This window comes from Terrapene carolina, unplaced genomic scaffold, assembly GCF_002925995.2.
Source record: "Terrapene carolina triunguis isolate 2854851 unplaced genomic scaffold, T_m_triunguis-2.0 Scaffold695, whole genome shotgun sequence".
Taxonomy (NCBI): Eukaryota; Metazoa; Chordata; order Testudines; family Emydidae; genus Terrapene; species Terrapene triunguis.
This window is the reverse complement of record NW_020665046.1, coordinates 1043168-1053180: the sequence shown is the minus strand read 5'-3', so window position 1 is coordinate 1053180 and position 10013 is coordinate 1043168. Positions and strand designations below refer to the sequence as shown.

The following is a 10013-nucleotide window of genomic DNA, read 5'->3' as shown; positions in this document are numbered from 1 at the left end:
GGCCCTGGCAGGCAGTGCTCTCGGCACACATGCCAGCCAGATTAACATGGGCAATATTTGTATAACTGGTCGTGCCAATAGCTGTCGAAACCGGATTGAAATGTACCTGCTAGGACCATACAAAGCAAACTGTGGGCCTGGCGCTTGTTTGGCTTCTGACCACCCCCTCTGGGCTGCTCAGCATAGAGGAGGCAAGCTCGCGTATTTCCTCTCTGCAGCAGGATCTTGGCTGCTTATTTCCTCTCTGCAGCAGGATCTTGGCTGCTTGAGCAGAGCTTTCCCCTGCCTTCCTCCTCCCAGCAGCTCTGCGGTGCCCCCAGTGAGAAAGCAGGGGAAAGCCGAAGGGGCTGTTTTAAAGAATGGGAGGATGCGCCTGGTGCTGGGACCCCACAGCTAGAGATGAACCCCAACCCCGGGCCCCTTGTTCAGATTGGCGGTAGCTGCCTTTTGGAAGCAGGCCATGAACTTAATGAACATGGTCACGGTCTAGCCAGGTAGGGCTGTTCCCTGCAGAACCAGCAGAGCAGGTGCTGCCAGCACAGGTGCATTTACCTGGCTGATCCTGGTGGCTTGGCTTAAGTGCCCTTCCCCCGAGTGCCCCATGCCCCTGGCTGCCCAATACCAAGGCAACCCCTGGCAGACATGGTGTAGGCACCCAGATGAGTGTAGGCCGGTTCCTCTTGCTCTATTGCAGATGTGGGACAATTCCTGGGCTGTCCCTGTGCTTTGTCAAAAGCCCCCCCCCCCGTGCAGGTTGGGGGGATCTGTTCCACCATCTCTCCGGAGTATATGCCCACACACCCACACAGCCCTTCCCTCACCGGTGCCCTGTGGTTCCCCTGCACACCCTGTGTTGTTGCTCAGCAAAAGAAACAGTATGATGCTGAATGGCTCCATAACCGTTGCCTGTGTTGAGACCCTGCTTTGAGAGCCAGAGGATTTGCTGACTCAGAAGCCGGTTTGTCGTTCACTTTCTGTCTTGCATTTTTTGTAGGATCCCAAAGTGATTTTTCTAGGTGCAGGAGTCACTCCACCCAGCACTAAAATGTAGCCACCTCTGGGGTGGAACATGGAGGCAGTTGAACAGTGCACTGTGTATACTCTGATTAACTGGTGGGTTGAATCACCAGAATTTTTCCCTTTATATATTTATAACATAATTAAGCTTCAGATTCTAAGTGTTCATTGTCTGTAACCTGTATGATGGTGAAGGTAACCTGCAAAGTGTGAGCGAGGTATGACTGATGTAGTAACATCTGCCTGAGTCTGTAGAGAGCCTGAAACAATTGTTTGGCGAGTACTGTGCCTGTCTCATTCCTCACAAGAGGATGTTACCTTGGAAGGCTAACAATGCACCTTCATTGTCAGTGTAATTAACCCTCTCCCACTGATAGAAGCAAGCTGGGGGTGGTGTCGGGGTAGCATGAAATCAGGCTGTTAATTGCGGTCAAGGCTTGCTTGGCTGGGGAATTCAACTCACTCTTCTTGCCCCTTGGTCCCTGCTCAGAGACAGTCACCCCCTTTCCTAATGGCAGAAGCCCCAAAATGCCTCCTAGGTTCTGCAAACCTAAAGCTGACTTCCCTCCAAAAGCCTCCAGAGGGCAGTTAGAGTCAGCTGGAAATTGGAGTGTGACAGGGGCGGGCGCGGTGGGGGACTCTTATATCCAACTAAAGAAATAACCAGTGCTCCTGGACTGGCCTGGGACGAGACAACTCGAGGGTTCAGTGCCACACAATTCATGTGCCCCCCACATAGGGCTGGGGGCCTGGACCATAGCAGGCTGCAGTTTGAGACAGGAAGTGAATGCTGGGTCAGCTTCCCAGTCAAATCCCAGTGCAGATTGGCAGTGCCTATCTCCCTCCCTTGCCCTGGGTAACCACAAAAATGTCAGGCCGAAAATAATATATTGTCCCTTTGTTCTCTTTAAAGCTGAGTGTTTAGTTTGCTCCCCTGCCCCTATCTTAGGTAAACAGCGGCGCTGATTAACCGTGCTCTGTTCCAGGTTTATAGCCTTGTTGTTCTTTTATCGTCCCAGCTAATGGCCCCTTCTCCATTTCAGCATCCCCCCGTTGGCCCTACAGTGCAGTGGGCGAAGTCCAAGGCTCTAGGCTGACAGGCTGCTGGGGAAGGTTTTGTATACACCAGGCTGCCATTCTGCAGCGGCTGTGTCTCTCTGCCCCCGAGCTTCTGTCACCTGGGGGGTGTGCAGGCAGGGCCGGCTCTAGGCACCAGCAAACCAAGCACGTGCTTGGGGCAGCACATTTTCAAGGGCAGCATTCTGGCCATTTTTTTTTTGTGCTTCCGGCAGCAAACGCCTAGAGCCGGCCCTGGCAGCAGCAGGGGGCGCCCTGTAGGCGCTGCGGTTCACGCCGTGGGGGAGCAGCACCCACACCTTGTGGCTGGGCCGGGCAGGCTTCGAGCGGGGGACACTCAGGCTGGGGGACACCCCACGGGGCACACGGAGCCGCCTGCAGGTGCCGCAGGGCGGCTGCCCCCAGCGCTGCAGCCGGGGCTGGGCGAAGTGGCCCAAGCTTCCCAGGGACTGTGGCAGGGCGGCCAGAAGCAGCAGTGGGGCCATAGAGGGTGGGGCGCTGTCGTGCGGGGCCTGCGTCCCGCTCTCCGGGGCTCCGCTGCCTCTGGGGCTACCCTGCCCCGGCTCCTCAGCCCTCTGCCGGGGCAGTCCCCCGGCTCTGCCCTCCCAGGTCCCAACCGGTCCTGGAGGTGGGAGCCCTGGATGGAGGGACCCTGGGCTGAGGCGCGGCCCGGGAGCCCCGCTGCTTACCCCGACCCTGCCAGCGCCGGACCGGCTGGAGGTGAGGGGGGAGCGGGCAGAGTCATCACTGGTGGGGGGAGCCCAGGGCTGGGATGGCAGGGGGTGCGGGTGGGGGGGGGGAAGAGAGAGCCCAGGGCTGGGGTGGCAGGGGGGGAAGAGAGAACCCAGGGCTGGGGTGGGGGGCAGCCAAAAATTTTTTTGCTTGGGGTGGCCAAAAACCTAGAGCCGGCCCTGTGTGCAGGAGTGGGCTAGGAGCGTTCCTTTCCTCCTCCCGACCAGCATTTGGAATGACCTGCCATGGCGGGGGCCAGGTGGAGGTCTGGGATGCTGCTGGGTCCAATCCCAGGTGGCTAGGTACCAGGTGGGCTCGGCAGGTGCTGCTGGGAGTGGTCCAAGGCCAAAGCCCAGCCTCTCAGGAGGGCTGGGAGCACCGTCCCTCCCCAAAGCAGCGAAGGCTTGTTTGGCAGGAGCAGGGACTGATGGGCCCATGTGCTGAGTACACACAGCCCCAGCCGGAGTCAGTAGGAGAGTCGGGCGCTCCGCACCCCGGAATGCCTGAGCACACTGGACAGAGGTGTCCAGGAAGAGCTCAGGGGGTCGCTCAGTGGCCATTCTCGCATGCACTCTGGTGAGCTACCCCTCCTCGGGCATAGGAGCCGCTGCTGGATGAGGTTTTGCTGAGTTCGTTTCAAAGGACCCCGAGGATCCTACACACTATGCAGCAGGGATGGCTCCCCCCCCCACCTCCACCCCTGAGATGCAGCCTACTCTGGAGTGGAACACAGCCTCTGTCTGTGTTTTGCTGCCTTAGTGCCGAGCCATGGTGTGAGCAGGGGATTTTCCTCATCTGCCCTAATGCATGGCCCAGGTGCTCTGAGCAGGGTTGGCACTCGAGCAGTAAGATGACAAAGTCCAGTGCAAGCCACCTACCCAGGCCTGGCAGCTTCTAAGGTTCCAGCACGGGGCTGATCAGCCCACCCCTAGCTCCTCTACTCAGAGTCCAGAGCTCTCTGCCGGAGCAGCCCAGCTTGGAAACCTGCCTCCTCTCCTCTTCTTCCTCATGCAGTCAGCCTACACTGGCAGGTAGGGCACTGAATCCAGGACAGACCATTAACCCCTCCCTGGTCTAGTGCTGTGTTTGTCCAGCTCAACTTGTTGGAGCGATGCCACCAGCCCAGGGGCAAGGAGACATCCTTCTGCCTCAGATATGGAGCCTGCCTTTGCTTGGCATTTCTGCATGCAAGAACCCATACTGGGCAGCACCTCCAGCCTTTCCTTAATGGCACCAGTGAGTGCCCAGGTGACCAGGAGTGAAGGGCGCTGGCAGAGCTGTGTGTAGGGAGCCCAGGATTGGAACAGCAGGAAGGGCTGCAGGCAGGGTTGAGGAGTGTTGGCAAACATTGTTATTTGTATTATGGTAGTGCCTAGGAGCCCCAGTAGTGGCATAGGACCCCATTGTGGTGGGTGCTGTATCTTTATTAGGTATATTATGGTAGTGCCTAGGTGCCCCAAGGCCCCACGTGCTAGGCGCTGTACGTTTCATATGTGTATTACGGTAGTGCCTAGGCACTTCAGTCGTGGCCCAGGACCACTTTGTGCTGGGTGCCGTACGTTTATTAAGTGTATTATGGTAGTGTCTAGGTGCCCCACTCATGGCCCAGGACCCCATTGTGGTGGTTGCTGTACCTTTATTAGGTGTATTATGGTAGTGCCTAGGCACCCCAGACTCCCTGTGCTGGGTGCTGTATGCTTATTAGGTATATTATGGTAATGCCTAACCCCCTTCCCCCCAGCCTCCAAGTGCTAGGTATTGTACATTTGTTAGGTATATTACGGCAGTGCCTAGGATCCAGGCCCTATGTGCTGGGCGCTGTACGGACACTGAACATGCAGCCAGTCTCTGCCCCACGAGCTGACAAGCTAAGGTCTGTGTGTGGCGTCTCAGGGCTGGACTATCGGGGGGGTATGGGTCAGGACTGAGGGGTTCGGGCAGAGCTGTGGGACACCAAACTGGGGGTGGGTAATGGCACTGGTCTAACTCCTCTAGCCTGAAGGCAGAGGGCCCCCCAATGCAAGCCAGCCCAAGCCTCAGGGGGCGAGGCTGGGGTGACCAGTCAGTGGCGGGGTGGGGAGTGAGCAATATACCGGGGAACAGGGTGGGAAGCAGGTACATGGTAGAGTGGGGTCTTGGCTCCCCCCAATTCCCCACCCCGCCTGGAGGTTGTTCTCCCTGTTGCACCTGTGCCAGGCCCTCGCTGGGGGGTGGCACAGGCTGAGATGTCCACAGGTTCGATGGCTCTCACGTCCCATCATGCGCCCACAGCCTCTGTGATGGTGGTGCCAGGTGAATCCAGCTGCAGCGCTGCGCAGCACCAAGGTGGGTGTGGGCTGGGCAGCAGGTCTCTGAGATCCCCTGGCACTTAGGGCATTTCTTTGCCAGCTCTGTGGCCCAAAGCAATGGCTGGCGGTGGACAGGGGCTGGGTATTGCCAACCCAGAGGAACCCACGGTGAGCAGCTTTCCACTTGAAGGGCTGGGGCAGGGGATGGGTGGGTGGCCCTCAGGAGGAGAAAGGTGCCAGGGAGCTCCGTGGGCATGCAGGAGCCCTGGCACAGAGGAGGCGCCGGTGATCTCTGAGAGTGGGAGCCTGGCACGGGGAAGGCGCCGGTGAGCTCTGTGGGAGGGCGTGGGTCCTGGTATCAAGGAGACACTGGCAAATTCCATGTGCCGGGGAACTGCTAAGGCAGGAGGGGCCCTTGGCACAGGCAGTTGCTGTCAGGAGCACACTGGAAGCTCGTGCAGTGGATGGGGGAGCCCCGTGGGTACGTCTACACTGCAGCAGGCAGCGAGCCTCCCAACCTGGGCACACGGACGCTGAAACAGCTGTGTGGAGGTTGTGGCAGTGCAGAGGCTCTAGCCAGCCCCCCACCTTGGCTCCCAGCTCAGATGTGCAGCCCGAGCCTCCACAGTAGCAGCCAGGTTCCCACGCTGTCTGTAGTATGCTGGTGTGAGCCCTACCGGCACGAGTCTGTCTGCCCGGGCTGGGCAGCTAGCCGGTCTGCATCCAGGGGACTTTCAGCCAGCGTGGATCAGCCCCGCAACAACCCCCTCCCCCCCCTTCCTGCCCAGCAAGGCAGGCTCCCTTGGGGGTTGAGCCTGGCTGGGGCATGGGAGCTAGGAGGCGGTGCCCAGGCTAGATCTGAGCTCCTTCTCCATGACTTTCCAGGGACCACCTGATGCTGGGCCCAGAGGGCAGGACCCACCTGCGTCTCCTGGGGGGCTGGCCTGGTCTGTGGGCAAACCTGGTCAGAGCAGACCTGGAGGCAGGAGGGTCCAGTTCCCCCAGAGCCTGGGGGATTAGGTGACCGGATCTCCTCGCTCTTCCTGATCCCCTCCTCCTGCAGTCCCTGCCCCCCATTCCTCCTCCACCCACATCACCAATGTGGCCATCTTCCCTTCTTAGCCCCTCTGTTCGTTCTCCCCAGCATGGCTGAGGGTGCTAGCAGTGGTTCTGCAAGCTAGCAATGGATACCAGGAACTCCTGCCTATCGAGGCTTTCAGGGCCACCCCATCTTGTGCGAGGCTGTGCTGTGCTGCTGGAGCTCCTGGCGCTGCACTCTCATGGCTTTGGCTCCAGGGGTTCCTGCCATGAGCTCTGTTGGCCTGGGGGCGAGGTAAACCTACCGTGCATGCTCCGGGCCCTGTGCCGGGGACATGATCCCTTGGGCCTGTTGGGCCAGGCCATTGGGAATCCCACACTGGGCCTGTTCCCGCAGGGCTGCCGGCTGCCCACGTCAGGCGCCTTGCTTGGGCTTTTTCACCCAGCTGCTCGGTCTGTAGCTGCAGAGGCAGGAGCAGCCCCAGCATGGAGAGACTGTGGAGTCCGGGCTGCAATTGGGCCGGGGTGGGGAGGTGCCAAGCAGTGAACTCTGCCCCCCGCCTCATGTTTGGAAACTGCCATCCTGGCATGGCCATGATCCTCCCCCGGGCACTATTCCATGCTGGCATTGGTGCTGCTTAAGTGGGGGAGAGAGAGGGGCTGTCCTGGTCCCCGGGGCCTCGTCCATCTGGCTGGCTAGCCCTGCACGGGGTGGGCAGAAGCTGAGCCAGGTGCTCTCAGGGCCAGGTGGTCCCTGGGGAGCAAGCGGGGGGAAGCAGCGCTCTCCTCTGCGCCAGGAGAGCAGGGAGGGGTTGCCAGCAGAGAGCAGTTACCCTCGCTGGGGTCCCTCTGCCTTGGAAGCCCAGATTGGCCAGGAAATGGGGGGCCCATCCTGGAGGACGGTCTCTCCTCCACTCTCCATGCCCAGCTCACTCCTGGGCCTTGGCTGAGGCTGCCCGTCAGAGGGTCACTCGGTGCCAGCTGGGCTGGTGGTGGCTGGGACGTGGACTGAGACCCGCCACACTCAGTTCCCAGATGCCAGCATCAGACACTAATCATTTTTGGCCACCTTCCAATCAGGGCCGGGGGGCGCGGCTGCTCCTCGGCGGTCCTGCCCAGGTGCACCTGGGGCGTTCTCCGGGCCATGCGAGCGTTTCACTGGAGCAGGTACCTGGATGCGGAGGCAGCGTGTGCCAAGCAGTCAGAGGCAGCAGTGGGGGACGGGAACCTGCTGCAGCCCAGCCCTGGGTGTGGCTCAGTGCAGGAGCCCCAGACCAGGGGGGAGCTGCGACTGGATCCCACCGGCCTGTAAATCAGGGCCCGGGGGGCAGATGTTCCCAGGCATCAGTGAGTTCCCAGCAGACAGGTTCCAGGAGAGGCCACTGTAAACACGTCAGGCCGGGCGTTGTATATTAAAGGATTATGACATGGGAAGCCATAAATCAGGGGAAAGTAGACAGTGCTGCAAAGAGTTCTCACAGCCGGGTGCGGAGGCAGGGGTGGGAGAATCTCCGCTGACCTCTCACGGTGAGAATGAGTCCTGGCACAGAACCTGCCCCCCTCTGGGTGGTGCGGGCTGGGTTCTGCTCTGCAAAAACAGTTCTGATCCAGTCGCTCTATTCAGGGAGTTCCACCATGCTGCAACCCTGGCACCTCCTTAGTGCTTTGAAAGCTCTCCCACCTCTACCTCTGCGAGCCTGCCTGTGGCAGCATCACCCTGCTGCGTGTGCTGGGAGAGTGGGGGCATAGCAGGGGGCACTGGAGAAGCATCTGCCCTGCTCCTTGGTACCGGGGACATTCTGCTGGTCCAGGGAGCAGAATGGAACGATAATCAGAGCGAAGTGAGGAGATGGAGTTGCAGGTCAGGAGCGGGGGATATTGAGGGAGCCAACCTTTGAGGTTGACACAGCCATGACTTCTATGATTTTTTTTTTACATTAACTTTCAAAACAAAAAATGTCTGAGTTGGTGTCTCTAGTTCTCAGATGCCAGCAGGGATTAGGAAAGTGGGTCTCATTTCCAAATCAGTCCATCAGGGCGTTTGTTCTTGCCTAGAGTTAACTGCTGGGACTCACTGCTGCAGGACGTCCTGGAGACAAATCTCGCCGGTGCGTCCGCAAGCCCATAGAAAGGTTGGCTGGCTGCTGAGGAGGGCTTTGGTTGGCTGACTTGGATTGTGATCCCTGTCACAGGGGGCATTGCCGTGTTTAATGGAGACCAGATTTCTAGGCTTGATGGGGCAATCTCAGTGTGAAATGGAATCCGTTACCCAAACAGTGAGTTAAACATCATTGCGGGCCCTGCCCTGGCCTTCCTGCCAGCGTCTGTGGGGTCACAGGCACATGGTCCTGTCTCCGAAGAGGGTTTCTCTCCTGCTGCTGTTTGAAAGGGAACAGCGACTGGACATCAAGGTGCTGTCAGATGAACTCACTTGAGGGGTTGGGAGTGGAGGGGACTATGTCTCTCTGATCGGCATCTTCGGAAGTTCTGGCCCAGCTGTTAAGATGGTCCATGATGTTCTGCTGGGTTGCTGGAAATCACTGAGCTGATGGAAATGAAATGGTTGCAGGAGCGTATGTTTGGTTGAAATTTTTGATGGGAAGCTATTAAAACTTTTCCTTGTGGCCAGTCCATGAGGCCAAAACACAATTTTTCAGAATGTTTCATTCCATGAAATATTCCAAGTTTTCTACTTTTCATCCCAATTTGTGATCCGGGATTTCCCTGGTGACGGGGGACCCGGTTGGCGACTGGCTCGCCCCTGCAGTCTTCAGACAACATCCAGTGCGTGTGATCTGGAATGGGTCGTGACCCCCCAACCACCCCATCTCATCTAACCTCTTTCCCTGGTCCCCTGCACACTGGTTTTTTTGGTGGCTCTGTTAGCGCAGGCCCATCAATGCCTGGCAGGGGGTGCTAAGCAAGGGACCCAACTTCCCCAGCATCGCCAGGCCATCTCTTGGCTGGCTGGTTAGCCCAGCAAGCTTCATGCCAGGCTTCTTGGGAGAGAGGGAAGCTCAGAGCAGGGGAATGGAGAGGAAGAGCTGCCAGATTCTCACCCAGATCTCTCCTGGGACGGCTTCCCAGTTTCAGATGTACAAATAGTGAAGCCAGGCTGCATCTGTGTTTAACGCGGGGACTGCCCGAGGAGCGATCTCCCTGCTGGGTTGGAGCAAGGTGTGTGTGCTACCTCCAGCCCCTCTGGGCTGCCAATCAGGCCAGTGGCCTTTGCAGCTCCAGGGGCTCTCTCCAGGAGCCTGGCCCCCGGGAGATGGTTTGCTGAGGGAGGGGGAAGGTCAGCCCCCATCTGCGCTGGCCCTCGGATCTGGCTCTTTAATTAACCACAGAGCTGTTTGGAGGGTGCTGTCAGATGCCCAAACACAACAGCTTGGTGGGAACATGTGAGCCAGAGGCCAGCTGTGCCCTGCCTTGCCCCTTGGGTGGCCGGGTACACTGGTGCCAGGGGAACGTGAGATGCCCCCTTCCTGGCAGGTAGTGTCTTTGCCCTGGTGCAAATCATGGCACCAGGACAGTCCGGGCCCCAGCCAGTGACCCCAGCTAAGAACGGAATGGGCACGCCCAGACAGTGGCTATTTGTGAGCTAGCTGGGGCTGGCAAGGAGGTGCCTGTTTCTTGGTGCCCTTTGGCACCAGCTGAGCTCAGTCACTGCTGCATTGCACTGGAGTGACCCCGGCGCCATTCCCACACATAGCAGACGTGCGTTGCGATGCTTTGCCCTGTTGCAGTGCGGGGCTGAAACCAACGGTGGCTCTGGGGACGTTGCCTCATTCAGCCTGGGGTCCCGGGGTGCAGCGGGTTAGCTGTGTGGGTCCCTCATTCAGCCTGGGGTCCCGGGATGCA

The 10013-nt window shown here is 59.0% G+C and overlaps 1 protein-coding gene across 1 annotated transcript in view; it reads left to right on the top strand.

Annotated features, from left to right (window-relative positions):
• LOC112117196 (mitochondrial import inner membrane translocase subunit TIM16) overlaps positions 1 to 10013 on the top strand; it is a 176483-nt gene that overhangs the window by 136015 nt on the left and 30455 nt on the right. The gene's annotated exons all lie outside the window — the stretch shown is intronic.